The sequence below is a fragment of the Vicugna pacos genome, chromosome 18 (assembly GCF_048564905.1).
Source record: "Vicugna pacos chromosome 18, VicPac4, whole genome shotgun sequence".
Classification (NCBI taxonomy): domain Eukaryota; kingdom Metazoa; phylum Chordata; class Mammalia; order Artiodactyla; family Camelidae; genus Vicugna; species Vicugna pacos.
The window spans coordinates 43855943-43876064 of record NC_133004.1 but is presented as its reverse complement, the minus strand read 5'-3'; the positions used below and the strand labels follow the sequence as shown (position 1 = coordinate 43876064).

At 54.1% G+C, this 20122-nt stretch overlaps 1 long non-coding RNA gene across 7 annotated transcripts in view; it reads left to right on the top strand.

The window, feature by feature from the left end:
• Positions 1–11019, top strand: part of LOC107034188 (uncharacterized) — a 28281-nt gene extending 17262 nt beyond the window's left edge. For 3 of the 7 annotated variants that reach the window (XR_012061340.1, XR_012061332.1, XR_012061337.1), the window contains exon 5: positions 2140–5451. This is a non-coding gene — a long non-coding RNA (uncharacterized lncRNA). Of the gene's footprint in view, positions 1–2139; positions 5452–10755 lie in introns of those variants that run through there. The other 4 variants (XR_012061336.1, XR_012061335.1, XR_012061334.1 and 1 more) reach the window with 3 other exon arrangements.
• Positions 11020–20122: the final 9103 nt, after the last annotated feature.

Below are 20122 nucleotides of genomic sequence, written 5' to 3'. Positions count from 1 at the left end.
TTCTCAGGATGTGGCCTGAGCCTGTGTCAAAACAGGGTGTGCGTGAGGACAGGCATTTGGGGCCTGTGGCAGGGGCCTCACAGGGGTAACCGCACGGAGGTCATGGCCATTCTGAGCAGATATAGGCAGCTGGTTAAGGAAAAGGAAGGCACCACTGAGGCCAAAAAGCTTGTCCTTACCTGGAAGGCTCCTCCACGCCCCCACACCCTGTGGTGTGAGCATAATGGGGCAACAAGAGGAACTCCTCTAAGGGCTCCCAGAGGGTGAGAAGGTTGTGTGAGACCTGGGGCAAGAGAACGATCTGGGCAGGCCTCTGCCCTCTGAGCTGCCCGTTATCCCTTGGGATGCTTTCAGCTACAAGAAACAGAAAACTTGACTAACAATCACTTACACGAAAAAGGCACTGACGTTCTCACATAACTAGTTAGCTCGGCAGCTCAGTTACCTCAGGCTTTTACGCCATTCTCTTGGCCATTGCTTCACGATCACAAGTTGGTTGCTGAAGCTCCAGACATTCAATCCCCCATCCCCTTATCCTTACCTTTTTGGTATACTTTGGCCCACCTGAACTTCCAACAGCCAGCATCAGCACCTCTGAGGGCCTTCTCATCACCTAGGGCTTGGCTGGGTGGGGATTAACACCCTCCAGGGGCAGCCCTCAACCCTGACCGATGGGAGTTAGCAGGTCAGTGTCCCAGCTCCCTCACCCTTGGGTGGCAGAGCTTGGAGGTGTGTGCTCTTCGCCGTCTCCCAGGCGGCTTGAGCGCCGGGTGCCCACGGTGCTCACTAACACTCCTTTTATTGGCCCTTCCCCTTGCTGCCTCATTTCCCTACTTAATTCAAATCCTTGTCTCAGGTCTGCCTCTGGGGAACCTGAGCTAAGACTACGGTGTCCAAGACAAGGAGGGAGGAGCAAAACTACTCCTATCGCTTCTCCCCCTTTTCTCGAGGGCAGGAACGCTTCCCCTCGCCCCTGCTCAGCTTTGCCTTGCGTCCCATTGGCCGGAAGTGGGTCACGTGGCTGCGCTTACGCCAGTTGCAGGTCAGAGCAGGCGGATTTCACGCCTGCCTCCCTCCATCCGGTCACGGCTCAGCCCCTGACCTGAGGAATTGCTGTGGCTGCCTTTGGACCATTCAGTCGGCCACAGTCTGCAAGCTGTCCCTGCACAGGCCAGCCAGGTCCGCAGAGGGAGCCCTGGGCCTGTGCTGGAAACCAGCCCTGCCTCTGCTCCCCACGGACCTGGTTTCCTCATCTGCAAAATGGGGCTGAAGATGCCACCTCTCAGAGGTGATGATCTGGAACAGGAAATGTGGCTGAAAGGTGGTGATTCAGGGGAGTGGGGTGACAGGGCCTGGCACTGCCCTAACTTCCTTCTCAGCCCCCCTGCAGGCGGCGTTCTGTCTTTCTTCCGTCTCACCTGCCCAACTTCCTGTCTGAGAGCTTATGGGGCACTGGGGGGCAGTGAGGATTTAAGAGGGTGGCATGAGCCAGGGAGGAGACGGACATACATTGAGCACCTCCTACATGCAGGCTCCGGGAGGCTGTGTCCACGTAGGGCTCAGCAACTCTCATCAGATACCCACCTGGTCCCCTCCAAGCCCCGCCAGGCCCAGGGGCTGGTCAGCTCTGAGACGAGGGATGCAGGGGAGCCCCTTGCTAGGCTGCCCAGGCCTAGGTCTGTTTGGCCTCCCCCCAACTCCCCCCCACCCAGAGGAGCAGAACCGGGACCTGAATGTGCTCATTAAAGGTTCAGAATCCTGCGGCTTAAAACACAGCCTCCCAGATCTGAAACCGGGGAATTCAAAGGCCTTCCTCAGCCTGGGAGACAGGCCTCCCGCCGAGGAGCCGGCAGGGGAGGGGGAGGGGGACGCTGCACTGAAGCAAGAGGGGGGTCCCAGAGGTGCTGATGACAGGGCTGGGGCAGGTAGAGGGGCCAGCTTTGGGGACCACATGGCGTCTCCTCCCCACCTCCCCTCCCTCTCCTTCTCCTCCCTCAACTAAAAATGCCTTCCAGCTGCTGCCTCGTTCCTGAAATTCCACCTCGGCTCCACCCTGGGGCCTGAGGCTCTGGCTCCTCTCTGGGCGTGCGGTGCCCAGGCCAGGACTGCACAGGTCTTGCTTCTCTGATTTGCCTGCAGGTCACCCCACATCTCTGGGCCTCAGGGTCCCCGTCTGTCAGGAGGAGGCGAGAAGGAGGACCATCCGGGAGTAAAGGAAGCCCTGAGGTCAGTCCCGCTCTCAGCAGGTGTGTCTGGCTCCCACTCTGACAGGGGCGGGGAGGACCCCCACATCACCCGCCCCTGGGGCCTGGTCGGCAGGGAAGAGGCACGGGGCGCAAACGTCACATCACGGGGCAGGTGTGGCTGCAGAGGCCTGACCCCAGCCACCTCACCCCGAGGCCTGGAGCCCCCCCACCCCACCCCCCGCCCAGGAAGGGAGCAGTTCCCACCTGGTGAGAGGGACAGCTCTTCCAAGGCCCTGAGATGTAGTGTCAAGACCAACAGACCAATGTCCCTTCCCCAGATGAGGCCCAGAGCAAGGTGGGGGCTGCTGGAGGTCACCTGGTGGGGTTCAGCCGCAGTCCCAGACCTGTGCACACTCAGCCACCCCTTGGTTCACTGACCAGTCACTGGGAGAAAACAAGGCAGGGCCAGGCTGCAGGCTAAAGGCTGCCTCGGCTGCACCCCCAGGGAGAGCCCCCAGCCCCGCACCGGCTGGCCCTTGTTTCAGGCTGCCCGAGAAGTAGTGGGAGGGGGACCTTTCAGGGACCTGGCTCTGCCCACAGGCACAGCAGCTGCAGTAACCTAAGGGCAGGCCTCCGAGAAAAATGCAGGGATCTAAGGCCCAACTTAGAGACAGAAAGTAGGATGGAGGGCACCCCAGGCTCTGGGGAGGGGGAGGGGCTGTGGTTTCTGGGGGCTGGAGTTTCAGTTCAGGAAGATGAAACGTTTTGGATATGGATGGTGGGGATGGTTGCACAACAATGTGAATGTGCTTCATGCCCCTGAACTGTGCACTTCGTGATGGTTAAAATGGTAAATTTTATGTTACATATATTTTCTCACTATTTTTTTAAATGCAAAAAAAGGGAGGGGGGAATCTCTAAGATAGTCTGTGCGGGCACCAACCACGTCCACTGCATGCAACTTGCCTGCCGACCTCAGTGGTGCTGCAACCCCCACCCCTGCAAGCATCCCAGGATACCCCGCGCCAAGTGTCGTCAGCACCCACGGCCGGCGGCCTGAACACACTTGACCCCGTCAGTGTCCACCCTGTGGCAGCCTCCAGGGGATGGACATAGAGCCAGTTTTGCTGCCCCCACCCTGTCTTTGTCCCCTGGACCCTCCAGGAGCACAGACTGACCCGCACCCCTGGCCTGGTTCCACAGGGTGGAGATGGAGGGGGGTGGGCTTAGCTTCTGCAGGAATCCTGCTGCCTGGAGAGGGCAGCCTGGGGAGTTTAATTTGGTTTTCTTTCCTCCTGGAACCAGGTTGTCCCTGGAGACCTAATCCCTTCTGGGGCTTTAAAAGCATCCAACTTGCCAAGGAAAAGGCCAGCTCCTGGCCTGAGGCAATGCCAACTTCCCATTTTAATTGGGACCATTTTTATCTTTGAAGGGAGGCTCCCAAAAGTTCCCAGTGTCTCCCACTGTCGTGCCCACAGGAACGGGGGACATGTTCCTGGCCTGTGCCTGGAGTGCCCAGGTCTCCTGAGCCCTGAGCCCCACCATCCCCACCAGCTGTCTGTCCAGCAGGCGGGGCGTGGGGTGCCCTTGGCCCCAGCAGGCCAGCATCCACAATGTGTTCCCTGCTGGAGGGCTGCTGGGCAGACAGGGGCCCCTCCTCCCACCCCGGGCCCAGCCCTTTACACCTGAAGCATTGCTCACCACTGATGTATAAAATCCAAAATCCAGGCCCCCGCCCAAGGCCAGTGGGATCTACCCGTCCAGTTGGCCAACACTGTCCCACTTCTATCCCTGAAAATCTCAAGTCCAGGCAACGTCGCATCCTGGGCCACCCGCCAGGTGGTGTAGCAAGTTGAGTGGTGTCCCCCCAAAAGATATGCCCACCTGGAACCTCAGAATATGACCTTATTTGGAAATAAGGTCTTTGCAGATATAATTAAAGTAAGGATCCCAAGATGAGATCACCTTGGATTAGGGCTGGACTTAAATTCAATGCCAAGTGTCTTTGTAAGAGACAGGAAACACACACACACACACACACACACACACACACACACACACGGGTGTGTGAAGACAGGCAGAGGTTGGAGTGACATATCCAGAGGATTGCCAGCTACCACCAAAGCTGAGAAGAGGCTTGGAGCAAGATTCTCCGTCGAGCCTCCAGCAGGAACTGACCCTGCTGACACCTGGATCTCGGACTTCTGGCCTCCACAGTACAAGAGAATACATCTCTGAGGTTTTCAGCCACCTGGTTTGTGGTCATTTGTTACAGCAGCCCCAGGAAGCCCCAGGGGCCCCCCTGTGCACCAGCCAGCCCTGTGGGGAGCTGGGGAAGGGATCTCCGCGCCCCCTCCTGCCCCGACCCGAGGGTTCCCGGGGGCGGAGCTCCCGCTGCTCAGCCAGAGCTGGGCATGGAATCTGTTTCCTATCAACAGGTTTTGAACTGGATTTCATTTCTCTCACCCAAGGGAAGAGTCTGGAGGAGAACGCCCAGGTCCTCGGGCTGCAGGGGGTTGGGGGGCAAGGGAGACCTGGGGGTCTGTTGAGGGGTTCTGCCCCCTTTTCTAGCATTGTCTGTCTGTTCTGATTTTCCTCTAATGAGCCGGGTGGGTAATGGCCTCTGAAAGTGGGTTCCCGTCCCCCAGGGCACTCTGAGATTGGGGTTGGGACGGGGATGGGGCAGAGGGTAGAGAAAAGAGGTGGCAGGTTTCCCAGGGCCTTGTGGGCAAGACTGGAGCCCCTGAGGCTAGGCCTTTCCCAGGTCCCCACCTCCACCCCCACCTTCCTACCGGGCCCCTTTCCCCATCCGGGGCGAGGCCCGGAGGGGCAGGCAGTGGCCTGCCCCAGGAGCTATCCTGGCCCCACCCCCCAGCCCCTCCGAAGGTCCCCTGGGAATGGGTCACTGGGGCCCCATCTCCTTGGCGGTTTCCAAAAATAAAATACCTTTCAAAAGCACCGGCTCCACTCTGCCTGCCCCTCTAGGACATTCCTGGGGGGCTGATGGCCATGCTCTGGCCCCTCCACTTTGCTGATGAGGAAACAGCTCAGGGAGGGACAGACAGGGACCACCTGGACCACACAATCCAACACAGCTACCCGACCCCGAAGGCACCCAGCGCCCCTCCATCCAGGCTCAGTTCATTGGTTCTGCAGCTCCCAGCGTTCTCCGCCTGTCGGCAGGTCTGGGACTGCTGGTGTCCCTGCAGGTGCCCTTGGGCTGCTTCTGTGCATCTTGGCTGCTCACAGCTCACAGCTGCCCCCTTCTCCAAAAATTGCCCTCTGCTGCAGGGACCTGGCTTTCCCATGAGGTTACAGGGCCCTACCCCAACCCCTGAGCCACGGCGGCCTGTAGCCAATGCTGTGGGTTTACTCGTGTCTCCCCCCAAAAAGACACACTGAAGCCCTAACTCCCAGTACCTGTGGACGGGAACTTATGTGGAATTTGGGTGTTTGCAGAACATCAAGATGAGGTCTTTAGGGGTGGGTCCTAATTGCATGAGGCCATTCACGCTCCAGAGTTCCCCAGTGAAGACGGACACTGGCTCCAGCTGAGGCCACGTTCTTGCCGGGCATTCCCCTTCCTGGTCCTGCCTCCCTCGCTGTCTCATGGGCCTTTCCAGAGGGCCCTCCCTCACTGGGATCCTTGCACAAAAATCCCAGTCGTGGGCTCTGCCCTAAGATGGGAGATGTCAGTCAGTCTTGGATGGGTGGAAGGAAAGAAGGAAGGAAGATGGATGGATGGATGGGCTGATGGGCAGAAGAATGGGCCGATGGAAGGATGGATGGGTGGGTGGATAGGGGATGGGTGGGGAATAGGTGGATGGGCGGGGGGATGGGTAGAGAGGTAGGTGGGGTAGGTGGATAGATGGGGGATGGATGGGGCTGGGTAGAGGGGTGGGTGGGTAGGTGGACCAGTGCTTTCTGCCCAGGGACCTAGCCTGCAAGCACTTCCCAGGCTGAGTGGAGCTGTAGCGCCCCAGGAAACCCTCCTCAGACCCCCCTTCCCCCTTCCCAGGCAAGAGACAGAGGAGCGCCCTCTGCGTCTCCCTCTCAGCCTGTCTGGGACATGTCAGTGTCATCTGGAGCTTCCTGGTGAGGCCTCCCTCCAAGCGCAGCATGTTTCAATCTGCTGAGGGCTGGGAGAAGGGAGAAGGGCGGCTGCTGCAACCCAGCCCTGCAGGGCCTCATCCCGCAGCCCCGGGCCCCTCCTGCCTCCCCCAGTGATTTGCAGCACGAGCTGGGACGGAGCAGGGGTGGATGCGGCCATGGCTGCTCTCCTAGCTCTAGGTTTCTCTGTTTTCCAACATTTCTACGGTGAAAACAATTGCCTTTATAATACAGTCTTTTTTTTTTAACTTTTGCCAGGGGGAGGAAATTAGGTTCATTTATTTTTAGAGGACATACTGGGGATTGAACCCAGGACCTTGTGCATACTAAGCATGCACTGTACCACTTCAGCTATACCCTCCCCCCACATATAATATAGTCTTAGAGACACAGTGTGTACTCTGGAGAGGCTAACGCCGGCCAAGTGACAGGCTCCCAGCTGCTCCAATGTCCTGTCTGGCTGCAGAGCAAGGCAGGGCTCTGGCCTGGACCCTCCCAGCCATGGCCAGGGAGGCCCTGGGAAGAAAGTGGGACCTGGAGGGGCCCACGGAGGGAGCAAGACAAGGGAAGAGGAGGGAGAGGCGCTCCAGGTAGGGGACAGTGGGCAGCCAGTGACCCCAGGCAATCAGCCCTCTCTCCCGTGTGGCCAGGGAGGGGAGGATGCTGTCCTCTGTCCTCGGGGACTCTGGCTGGGATCTAGAGTGGGGTCCACAGGGCCATGAGCCCGGCCTCCCTGCCCCAGAAGGGCCCCCGGGCCCCAAAGGCCAGCAGGCCAGCCGCACCACCCCCTGCCGGGCAGGGACCCGTGGACGCAGCACAGCCCCTCCCCCACCCAACTCCCTCCGCAGCCTCTTTAACTTGTTTCGGTATAAAATAAGCCAACGGGGGCAGGCAGCGGAGACTTTGTTTAGGAAAAGAGCAGACCTCAGCACCTCCCAGCGTTGGCAGCATTCCTGGGCCTAGAGAGGGGAGTGGGGAGAGGAGCATCAGTGAGAAAGGGAGGCAGGAAGGCCCTCAGCCGGGGTCCCCACCGCTGCCAGAGGCCAGCCTGCCTCAGTTTCCTCACTGATCAGTTACATGGCCTGGGTCCTGTGTACCAGCTGGGGTAAGGCATCAGGGGTTCCTGGAGCCCCTCTCACAGAGCCCCTGGGCCAGAGACCCACTCAAGGCTCAGAAAGGGGCACAGCAGGGACAGCAGAGACAGACCAGCCCGCCCCGGGCCTCAGTGACCCTGCTGTACAGTTCTGAAGTGAACTACAGACCCTGCCCGTGTGGGCCGTCCGCGTGCGTGTGCACCTTACTTCCTGGGGCAAAGTGGCTTCTGACCCAGAGGTGCCTCCAGGCCCCGAGGGTAGCAAGGGCCACCCCGTTTACTGGGCCCTGTTCCAGGTAAACCCTGGACCGCCCTCCTTGGCGCAATTTTCAGATGCGGAGACCAGGCGCAGAGAGCACGATGCAATGCCTTGCTCTTGCTCGGGGTCCCACACTGGTGGAGCCTGGGTTCCCACTGGTGGGTTGAGGGGAGAAACTTCTCCCAGGGCTCCCCCAGGGCCCCACCCCAGCATCCTGCTGTCCCCAGCTGTGCACCCCATGGCAATGGCGGGCCAGCTGTCCCAAGCTCGTGCAGAGACGGATCTGAGGGCCTGGTGGAGTTGGAGGGGTCCCTCCTGGCACAATTGGAGGAGGCCCCTGGAGAGGGGCTATGGGTGCCCCCCACCCATCCACACCTGCTCCGCCCCATTCTACAGGCTCTGCTGACACCTGCTGGCCACTTGTCCCATCACCATAGCAACCCCAGCTGTGCCTCCCAGCCCCCCAGCAGGGGGCGGATGGGGTGGGGCTTGCCCGAGGCCGGATGGTGAGGGATGAGAAGTCACAGGAGGGGGCCCAGCAGCAGCAGCATGCATCTTCCAGGGACAGCCCCCATCACTCCTGTTCAACTCCGTGCCTCCCACTCGACCCTCATCACCCCCCCACCCCCGCACTCTGCACCCAACCCCAGCCCATACCTCGTCCCACTTCCCCACCTCCCGTGTCTGCCCCTCCTGCCTGACGCTCCCCAGAGCTCAGGGGGTATGCACCCAGCCCCCTACCCGAGAGCCCCAGTTCAATCATCACCTTCCCCTAGGCTTCTGGGGTTCCCTCTCAGGAACAGTGACCCCTCTCACCCAGCTTGGACCCCCCAGAAGGCAGTGGGAGGCCTCTCGCCTACCCCAGCCCCTCTGGGTCTCCCCTCCTTGCTAGCTCTGGCCTGTGCCCACCTCACTCCACCTCCTCTTCTATAGCCTCACCTAGGCCCTGTCACATTCACCTGAGCAGCTGTCACATCTCACCTGGGTGGCTGTCACAGCCCAGCTCCTCTGTGGCCCGACACACATCCTGTGCCCCGGCGAGGCCCAGACCCTCCCTCAGGCTGGGCCACACAGACTTGCTGTTCCCACCTGGGGTTCTCAGCATGCTGTGCCCCTCTCCACAACCCTTCCAGCTTTCTCGCCCATCAGCAAAGCCTTCCAGAACATTCCACCAGCTGTGATCTCCCTGGTCTCGGCATCACCTGGAAACTGTTCTGCCCCCAGCCAAGGTGCCGCCTGGCACTACCATGACTGTGGGGTCCCCTCTGGGTTGGAGCTGAGCCCAGGGCAGCACTGGGAGGTGTTGGCTGACCTGGTGCCTCCTCGGCCCTTCGCTTCGGCCTGACTGGGGACTGACTCCTCTAAAGCTACTCCCCCTTCCCCAGGTCCCCTTCCCCTGCTCCAGGGGTCTCCCTGGGGCTGCTGGCCACACCCTGTGGGATGACAGGGAGACTCAGGCCAGTCTTGGCATAACCTGACCCCACCTGCCCCGCACAGGACTGCCGAGGATCCAATGTGCCCAGGGCCCTGGTCCTTTCCCAAGGTTCCCTGGGGTTTGGGGCTGGTCCCTGCTCCAGGCCTCAGTACCCCCCGCTGCACTCGTCAGGCTGGGCCCACGTGACTGACAGCTTGGTGATGCCAGGACAGATGTTGGTGGTGGAGGGGGGACTGGCCCTTCCTCAGATGCCCACCAAGCCCTGGGGTACCACCCAATGCTGGGGAAACCCAGCTGCCCTGAGGATCTGGCCCAGCACCTGCCCTCAGCCTCACACCCCGCAGCCCGGTGGTGTCCCCCACACTGGTGCCTCTGAAGTTCCTGAAAGCCCTGGACTTCAGCAGGCCCCTAAGAGGAGGCTGGTCCCACGGTGGGAGGGGGGAAAGGAAGAGCGGGGCTAAAACCTACTGTCTTCTCTTGTCCTCCCTTCATAGCCAGACCTGCTTTAATCATCAGTCCAATGGCAGCCCTGAGAGCCTCCAGGCCCTCCCCACCCTCCCCACCCGGGGAGGCAGCCAGAATGTCAGGGGAACTTGGCCAAATCTGGCCACGGCCATGGCCATGTAAACAGTCAGGCCCAGAGAGGCTCCACAGACTGGTCAACAGCACAACCCAGCCTCCCAGGCTCCACTTCCCACTCTCTCCCTCCCTGCTAGCCTCTGTCCTCCTCTCTCTACCCACTGTTAACCTGTTAATCTGACTTCTCTCTGCCTTCTTGTCTCTGTCTCTAGTACTCCAGGCACAGGGAGCAGCCTGTGCAAAGGCCCTGTGGTGGGCCAAGCTCAGAGTATTGGGAGACTTGAAAGGAGACAGGAGGAGCAGAGGGGAGCTCACAGAGGGGAAGGGAGCTGGGGAAGGGCAGCGTGGGTGCAGAGGCTCAGAACAGGGTTGTCCCCTCCAAGATCACACAGACTTGTAGGCTGACAGTCAGAGAAAGGTTCAGGTCCGCTCAAGTCAGAGCCACAATAGTCATTACACCTGTGTATCAGAAAAGGACTTAGGGGACTTCACGTGCTCCTCAAAATGCAATCTGTTCCACACCCGTTCTGTGGTAGCCCCATGGTTTGGGTGGGCCTTGACTGCTCTAAGCAACCCAGGATGCTCTCATCCCCCTGGTGACAGTGACTGGTTCAGGAGTAGGAATAAATAAGGAATCCCACAGCCTAGTTGGCCAGTAGCTATCGCAAACAGTCCTTAGAGACACCACTGAGCTGCTGGATCAATCCTGACCTGAAATCTACAATACCATTCCTTTATTACAATAAATTCCCTTTATTGTTAAGCCATTTTGAGCATGGTTTTCTATTTTTGCTTCCAAACACATCCTGATACCGGGGGTGGGATTGCATTCCCCCAGAGACTCAACATAGCAGTGAGACCACCTCGAAGCTAGACAGCAGAACCATTTCTAGATGGCCATAAAGCAAAAAGTGACTTTCCAGTGTCAGGGAGGATCAAGGTATATTCTAAAAAGCAACAGAAGGTCTGGGGACATTGGCCCTTAGATAGCAAAGAACTGCAAGGCCCCACAATGTCCCCAAGTGGCCAGGAGCAGGTGGGAGGTGGGGCAGGTGGCTGGCCTGGGTCTGAGGTCTGGCCCTTTGCTCACCAGGTCTCCAGGCCCCGTCCCAGCAGAATGCCACCACAGCCGCCGCGCCAGGCTGGCCCGCACCCACAGCCCGCCGTCCAACTCACTCAGTAAGTGTGCCACCAGCTTCTGCACCACCCGAGCTGCGCTGGAAAACTGCCCAAAAGTTAAAAGAGATTTCTTTCCAGCAGACGTTGCTCCGGCGGATCCAAGCCCTTATCTTCCCCTTCCAGAAGGAGTGTTGTTCATTTCACTTCCTAAAAAAAAAATCTAAACCACAAACTGAAAAACAGGTGGGACCGTTTCAGGATTTGGCTGGAGCTCGACAGGGAGCTGATAAGTAGCAGCCAGCCAGTTGCTGGGCAACACGGCAACAAGTTGCGGAGAGAAGTGCCCAGTGATTCTGGGATATCCCCCCGCCCCCCCCCAGAATACAGCTGGGCACGAGCAGGCCCAGGGCTCCCCAAGACCTTTCTCACTCTACAGAGGTTGCACCCCTACGTATTTGGGGGCCAAGCGGGACAGGTAGCAGAAGAGAGGAATCCACCTGTGCAGAAACAATGAACCGTCTTAACAGAGCAGAGATGCCATCACTGACTGCTCCCAGGGAGGCGAAGGGCACTGGGAAAGCACTCACAAGCAAATGCCCATCTGACTTGGGAACCCAGACTGCAGGGCAGGATTTTACTAGGGGCTACTGATGGACATTCTGGAAACAGGTCTGCAGAGATGGGACACAGGGCTCTACCTTGGCCCAGCTCCGGTCCACTAAATCATCGCCACCAGGGCCTAGAAGTCACGCAATCAAATGTACAGCTGATCCAAAAAAGCCATGAGACAAAAACAACCAAACCTACAAGGTACTCAGTGACACGTGGGGGCCTACAGCTGTGAGCCCCGGGGACCATGTTACTGCAAAAGCTGGCGGTCAGCTGGTTGAACATGGGAGAGATGACGGCTTTGGCTTCCCAAGTTGTGAGAGCAAATGCCTCAGTAGAGAGCGAAGGTTCAAAATGACACCTGATATGTAGCGAGTAACCCAGAAACATAAGCCCCTGTGAGTATACTTACAAGCTACTTAAATTTAATACAATCCTAAGAACACTCCAAAAATGAAAAGGCCAAGAGCTGAAGACACATGGGGTGACATCTGTCACTTGCACACCTGGCTCCTGCCCGCTTCTCTGTCTTCTTTCACCCTCTCCCCTCCTCCAAGTGATGCTTCAACTCACAGCTTATGTTAGCAGTAGGGATTTTTTTCGCCTCTTCCATGAAGCCTCTCCTGCTCCCTGCACGTGGAAGCCACCTCTTCCACCACTCAGATCCCGTAAGGGTTTAGCACAGGGAACTATATTCAATACCTCATGGAAACCTTTAAGGAAAAAGAATATGAAAATGAGTATACGAATTAACGTGGATGCCTGACACATTGTGCTGTACGCCAGAAACGGACACATTGGAATTGACCACACTTCAATAAAAACTAAAATTAATTTAATTTAATTTGATTTATTTTAAAAAGGAGAGCTCAAAAAAAACCCCAATCCTATAATGGTTTATTTGTCCCTCTCTGGTGACCTTTATCGCTCCCTACCTAGAATAGTTATTTATATAGACATCTGCATGCGTTACTTATTGCTGGACAATAAATTGCCCTAAAGCATAACAGCTTAAAGCAATAGCATTTATTACCTCACACAGTTTTGGTGGGTAAGGCATCCAAGAGCACCTCGGCTGGGTGATTCTGACTCAGGCTCTCTCTCGAGGTTGCGGCCAAGCTGCCGGCAGGGGCTTCTGACTGGGCTGCAGGCTCCACATCCAAGACGGGTGCGTGCGTGGCTGCCAGCAGGAGGCCTCAGCTCTTGACCACGCGGACCTCTCCACGCGGCTGCTTGAGCACCCTGACAGCCTGGTGGTGGCCTCCCTGGGGCGAGCAGTCCAAGGGAGGGAAGCTGACGCTGTCTGTCTTTTTTAACTTAGCCTCCATCATTTGTGCAATATCCTGTCACTCAGGCCAGGTCTACTCGGTACACGAGGGGCCCCCACGGGGAGTGAATACCAGCGGGCAGGGATATTAGGGGCCATCTTGGAGGCTGGCCAACACGGTATCTTTTTGTCTCTTTTGGAATATAAGCTTTAGTCCACACTCAGCATCTTACCCTTAATTAACATTAAGTAAACGTGTTAGATGAAAAAAAAATGAGCGTGGAGAAACCTGCTCACTGGCTAACTACATTTTGTTCAGCTGAACCCCACTGGCCTCCGTGGATGCACAAGACGAAGTCCCCCAGGCCTGCATGGGCCAGGGAAAGAGGAAAAGGTGGCCTCTGTGTGTGAACAAGGCGGCAGGAATTGGGGTTGGGAGCCAGCAACCTCTGGAGGAAGGAGGAAGGGACGCCCAGGGGTGAGGTGATGATTTCCCAGGGGCTGGACAGCTGAGGGTGGTTAAGAGTAGGATTCAGAAAGGATCATCAACTTAACAGCAGCAACAACAAAAAAAGCAACTTAAAAAGTAGGCAAAGGGGAAAATTTTTTTTTTAATTTTTTTAACAGGCAAAGACTTGGATAGACATTTTCCCAAAGCAGACAGACAAAAGGCCAGTAAGGAAACGAAAAGATGCTTGACATCACTAAACATCATGGAAATGCAATCCGAGACCACAAAGAGATACCACTTCATACCCACTAGGATGGCTATTATCAAACAAACAGATCAAAAAACACCAGAAAACAGCAAGTGTTGACCAGGATGTGGAGGAACGGGAACTCCTATGCACTGCTGGTGGAAATGCAAAACGGTGTGGCCATTGTGGGAAACGGAACAGAGGTTCCTTAAGAATTAAATATAGAACTACCACACCATCCAGCAATTCCACTCCTGGGTTTACGCTCAGAAGAACTGAAAGCAGGGACTTGAAGAGACATTTGTTTATAGCAACATTATTCACAGGAGCCAAAAGGTGGTAGCAACCCAAGTGTCCATCAATGGATGAATGGATAAACAAAAAGTGACCCATCCCATACAATGGAATAATACTCAAAATAGAATCATTTTTTAAAAGGAAGGAAACTCTGACACCTGCGACAGCATGGATGAGCCTTGAGGACATTATGCTGAGTGAAATAAGCCAGTCACAAAATGACAAACCTTGTGTGATTCCACGTATTCCACTTACGTGAAGTCCCGCGAGTAGTCATTCCCAGAGACAGAACCTGGAGCAGCGGTTGCCGGGGGCTGGTGGAGGGCGATGGGGAGTTAGTCTTTCATGGGGACAGAGGTTCAGTTTGGGAAGATGAGAAGGTGCTGGAGATGATGGTAGTGATGGTTGCACAATATGAATGTACTTAATAAAGAACAGATCATAGGCCTAAACGGAAGGATGAACACTACACAACTCCTTGAAGAAAGCATGAGAGAAAAATCTCAGGGACCTCGGGTGAGGCAACGATTTCTGAAAAACAACAAGAAAAGCCAAGTTATGAAGAAAATAAATCGGTAAATTGGATTTCATCAAATAAAATTTTTTTAAGTTTGCTCTTCAAAAGGCATGATGTTAAAAAAGCCAAAAAGGCAAGTCACAGCCCAGGAGAAAAGAGATATCTGACAAATGACTCATTCAGCTGCGAAGAAAAAAAGAAAGAAAGAAAGAAAAAGAAAAACTCTTACAATTCAATAGTAAGACATTATGATAAATCACAGAGAAAAAAATGTGACAATGAGTGTGTATATGTCCATGAATGACTGAAAAATTGTGCTGAACACTGGAATTTGACACAACATTGTAAAATGATTATAAATCAATAAAAAATGTTAAAAAAAAAGAATAAAAAAAAATAGTAAGACAAATGACCCAATTAAAAAAAATGGGCAAAAGAGCTGAACAGATACTTCACCAAAGAAGATACACTGATGGCGAATAAGGCCGTGAAAAGATGTGCAGCATCACAAGTCACTACGGAAACCCCCGTGACAACCACGAGGAGACACACACAGCCACCAAAATGGCTACGATGAAAGGCCCACTGTGCCCAGTGCTGGCGGGGATGTGGGGAAATGGGAACCTGCCCGTAGGAGTGCAGACGACGCAACCACTTTGCAGAACAGTTCAGTAGTTTCTTAGAAAGTCAAACAGACCGCTACCACAATACAGGCTTTCTCCTCCAAGGTACTTGCCCAACAGAAATGAAAGCCAACGCCTGGGCAAAATCTGGCATGTCAATGCTCAGAGTAGCTGTATTGGCAACAGCGAAGTCCTGGAAACAAGACAAGTGTGTATCAGCAGGTGAACCAGGAGACAAACGTGGTTGGGGGACAGGGCGTTGGGTGACGGGGCGCTGGGCAGAGGAACACGCAGGAGGACGCAGATACCACAGCCAGTGGGACCCTTACTGGTTGGGGCCGGCAGGTGGGGATGCACAGTGGCCATCTGTGGGCTTTGATGCTGCACACCTTGGGTGGGGCTGGCGCAGCGCGGGAGAGGACAAAGCCCTGCCCCCTCCAGCTCAAATTCTGGGGGAGGAGGGGGAGCTGCTCCCTGAGGATGGTGCTCCCCTCAGCGCCTTGAGTGGGGCCAGGGAGGGGCTGTGGCACCGCCAGGTTCTGCTATGACATCACCCCCGCGCCCAGGCAGAGGGTAGAGGCCGGAGGGTCCCCCACCCAAAGGCCCCGACACACCCAGCCCTGCAGCTTTGTGAGCTGTCAGGCCTCAAGCATATTGAACAAATATGCAAAGCTTATCACAGGCAGCCCTAGGGCTGGGGAGCCCCTCCCCAGGTGGGGGATCCCAGCTGTGATCAGTAAGGGGAGGGCCCCCTCAACTAGAGGGCTGCCCCAGCCCCCCGGCCCCAGTGCAGCGGGGATGAGGATGATTGTGCAGCCAGGCCTAAGAAGGCGGGCTTAAAGACCCCACCTCCGCCTGCCTGGGCCCAAGTCCACGCCACGGGGAAAGACGCCAGAAGAAAGGTGGGTGGGAGGACAGAAGCGGAGGCGGGCGATTTATGGCGTAAACACAGCCCTTGTGCGTGGCAGAAAAATATTTTTCTTCGAACACTCAAGACTCTCAGCCCCGTTTCCCAGAAGCACTATTATCTCCGAACAGCACTGCTTCCAAAAGGGAAGAAAAAATAACGGGCGAGGGGGAGAGGGAGAAAAAGCTTGGCGGCCACAGAACAAACGCTCCAGGGCTTCAGGGGGCTTGGCAGGCGGCCACTGTGGGAGGGGCTGGGGGGCCCGGGCTGTCCCCCCAACCCCCCAAACCCAGGCGCTGGGTCTGGGCCATGTTCCCTCACCTCCAGCGGGGACTGCAGCCTTTGGCTTGGAGTCATTTTGGGGGACCACACACGTGCCCACAGCCAGGCTCCCAAATCCTGCACAATTACTCATGACCTACTGTGCGATGGGCCTGGGGGGACACAAAACATATGACGGGGCCTGGGGGGAGGGTGTAGCTCAAGTGGTAGAGTGCATGCTTAACATGCATGAGGTCCTGGGTTCAATCCCCAGTCCCTCCTCTAAAAATAAATAAATAAACAAACAAATAAATAAATAAACCTAATTACCTCCCCCTGAGAAAGGGGGGGCCCGGACGCCAAGCAGCACAGAGGAGCCCAGGGCCCGAGCAGGGTCTGCCGTGCCGGGACTGGACCGCATCTTTCCTGCGCCGGCGGCACTGCCGCGTCCAGCGTGCGCTGCGGCTGCTGTTGGTTTGTTGTGCCACTGAGAACTTCAAATACATTTTGGGAGCAAAAATCCCCAGCGTCAGATTTTTTTTTTAAGCAGACAATGAGCATTCCCAAAGCCTGACTTGTGGAAAACTAGATTGAAGAGTCGCTGCCTTCTCTGCACCCCTTGATTGAATCCAAGTCCCCAGACGTGGAGCAGCCCGCCCCGTGCCCAGCCTGTGTGCTCAGACAGGAGGACTCACCAGCATCTTCCGGCGGGGGCGGGCAGGGTCTCACCACCCAGAAAGGGAACCATGAGCCACTGGGGCCCTGTGATGCAAAGCCATACGCCTGCTCCCCACCTGGGGGTTAACGTCTGTTCTTCCTGGGGCTAAGCAAAACACCGTGTACTGACACCTCCAATTCTAAACACCTTGAGGCCCTGAAAAGATTTTTTAATGGAGGCAGTGGGGATTGAACCCAGGACGTCATGCATGCTCAGCACGCACTCTACCACTCAGCTCTACCCACCCTCTAGCCCTTTTTTTTTTTATTTTATTTTTTTATTTTTTATTTTATTTATTAGAAATTTTATTTCTAAGGATGCTTTCTGTCCTGAAAAAAAAAACGATGCACAAATATTAAGTTTATAAGAATGCTCACTGCAGCACTGTTTACAGAAGTAAAAAGCTAGACACTACCTGGTCGTCCCATCACCGGGGGTCAGTTAAGAACTCAAATAAGTAGTTAAAGCTGTCACAAACCACGCTGTAGGAGGTTATGTGAGGCAGAAACGTGGGCACCACTGAAATCATCAAAAAGGGCATTGGGTGAAGTTGTTTGCAGGATTTAATCCCATTTTAATTTTGTCGATATATACAGACACGTTAAAGTCCAAAGAGAAAGACTAGAAAGATAGACTCCAAAATAGTCATACTGGGGACTAAATTCTTTTTCCTTTTGTTTGCCTGTGCTAGTTAGATTTTGCAAATGAACATTATTTTATTAGGGGAAAAAAAGACTAATTTAAAACCTGAATTTAGTAGGATAAGGGAAATGAACAGGGAAAATCTGAACAAGGTATAGAGACGGTGCAGGAAGAGAAGTGGTTCCTTCTGTCTGGAAGGGCCAGGACCGGGGGGTTGGGGGCAGCGCTCTTAGGCTAACCTCAAAGTCGTCTGGATTTTGCCGGACACATGGAAGTTTGCCACAGTCACAAGAGGGGAAGGACAACTCCAGCAGAGGGAAAAGCATAACCAACTGACAGGAGACATCTGGTGCCCGTGTGTGTCCCTGAGCCTGGCACATCAGACAGCTGAGTCCCCAAGGAGGGCCCGGGGTCCTGGCCCTGTCCCCGGAGGGCAGAAGCAGCCTGTGTGGGAGCTTAGAGCATCTGTGCTTCAACTGCCTCTGGGTCCAATGAGAGCAAGATGTGCCAGCAGTAAAAAGTCTTGGGAAACACACATTTATTTACATAAAAATGAAGGCCCTCATCTCCCTAATACAGAGAGTGCCTCAAATCAATAAGAAAAAAATTACAGAAAAAGGATAATCCCAGTGGCCTTTAAAATATCTGAAAAGATGCTCAATTTTGCTTATAAAAGAAATGCTCAGTAAAATTGCAATGAGATATTATTTTCACCCACCAAGTTTGCAAAATCCAGAAGTTAAAGAACACCCTCTCTCAGCAAGACTACGGGAAATAGATACTCTTGTACCTTGTCAGTGGGAAAGTAAATTGGTTCAACCAATCCCATGGAAGACAATTTGAGGAGTATCTATCAAAATTACAAATGTATACACTCTTTGACCCAGTGATTCCACTACTAGGAATCCATTTTACAGATACATGCACGTGTCAAATGACAAATATTCGAGTTATTAATTTTCAGCATTGTATGTAATCAGAAAAGAATGAAAACCATCTAACAGGGGATGCATTAAATAAATTATAATACATCCACCCAGTGGAATACTACACAGCTGTCAAAACTAAATGAAGAGGTGATAGAGGCAAAAATAACCAGGTAAGAACCATCAAAAATCCACCCCTCATAAAATCAATGGAAAAAACTGGCAGAAATGATCAGAATCAACTTCTTCAGAACTCCAGAAATTAAGCAGGGGCTTGCAGCAACCTGGGAAGCGTTTATTCAAGAAAACTGACTGAATCTCAGTTGCAAGCTTTGTGGATTTTTTGGGGGGAGGTGACTAGGTTTATTTATTTATTTTTTAATGGAGGTACTGGGGAATGAACCCAGGACCTTGTGCGTGCTAAGCATGTGTTCCACCACTTGAGATATGCCCTCCCTCCACTTTGTGGATTTTTAACTTGTCCTGTCTCATGTCCGTTTCTCTAGCTCAGTGTCAGCTTTGAAAATTAACAGCCCACATTCCCAGTCTCAGAAGGAGCAGAATGGCACTGAGGCTCTTCCAAAGCCTTATTCCCAAAGAACTTGCGCTACTGGACATGTCCAGTGGATCCCTGGAAGATCCCACTGGAAAAAATTATCTTTACTTAACCTACCTCAGAACTCACTCAGTGCTAAAAAGCCTTTCACCACGGGGCATTTGTCTAAAACAATTACAAGTAAGTGTTTTAATGCTGCAGCTGCCTGAGACAATGAATAACAGTTGGAAAAAGTAACAGACTAACCAAAATAATAGATAAATAAATAATACATAGATAATGGGCTAACCAAATAGCTGAGGAATGAGATGTCCAAAGGAGGGCTTTGAAAAGCTCTGACATATTTGGAAAGTACGTCCTTGGTGGGCAAGGGAGCTCCTTGTGGTCCCTCCTAAGGCACTAATCTCATTTGTGAGGGCTCTGCCATCGTGACCTAATCACCTCCCCAGGGCCCCCACCTCCTAATACCATCCCCTTGGGGGCTAGGATTCCAACATATAAATCTGGGGGGACACAAACATTCAAACCATACACTGTGTGATTCCACTTAAAGGAACTATCGAGAGTAGAGAAAGAAAGCAGAATGGTGGTTGCCAGGGGCTGCGGGAGGAGGCATGGAACTTCAGTCTGGTACGATGAAAAGAGCTCCAAGATGGACGGTGGTGATGGCTGCACAACAGTGTGAATGTGTTTGATGCCACTGAACTGCACACTTAAGAATGCTTACAGTGGCTTAAAAAGGGGGGAGGCAGATGGAATATATATTCATATTTGCTTGTATATAAAGAAACTCTAGAAAGATACATAAAAAACTGAAGCAGTGGTTCCCTGGGGACAAGAGAGGAAGAGGTGGTGAAGTGAGTGGCTGAGGGACAGAAGTAAGAAAGGGACTGCTTACCCGGAATCTTCTGATATTTATTCACTGTTGAATCACATGAATATATTCCTTTTCCAAAAACTACATTTACAAAATCAAATCAGAAAGAACACACATAGCAAATGGTGGAGAGGATGTGGAGAAAAGGGGAGCCTCCTGCTCTACTGGTGGGAATGTAAACTGGTGCAGCCACTGTGGAAGACAGTGCGGAGGTTCCTCAAAAAACTAAAAATAGAGCTACCATGTGACCCAGCAATTCCACTCCTGGATATATATCCAAATCCCCCCCCACTAATTCGAAAAGACACCTGCACCCCAATGTTCACGGCAGCATTATTTACAACCACCAAGACACGGAAGCAGCCTAAGTGTCCGTGGACAGGTGAATGCATAAAGATGTGTATATTTATACACACACACGTATTGTGTATATGTAGATATTA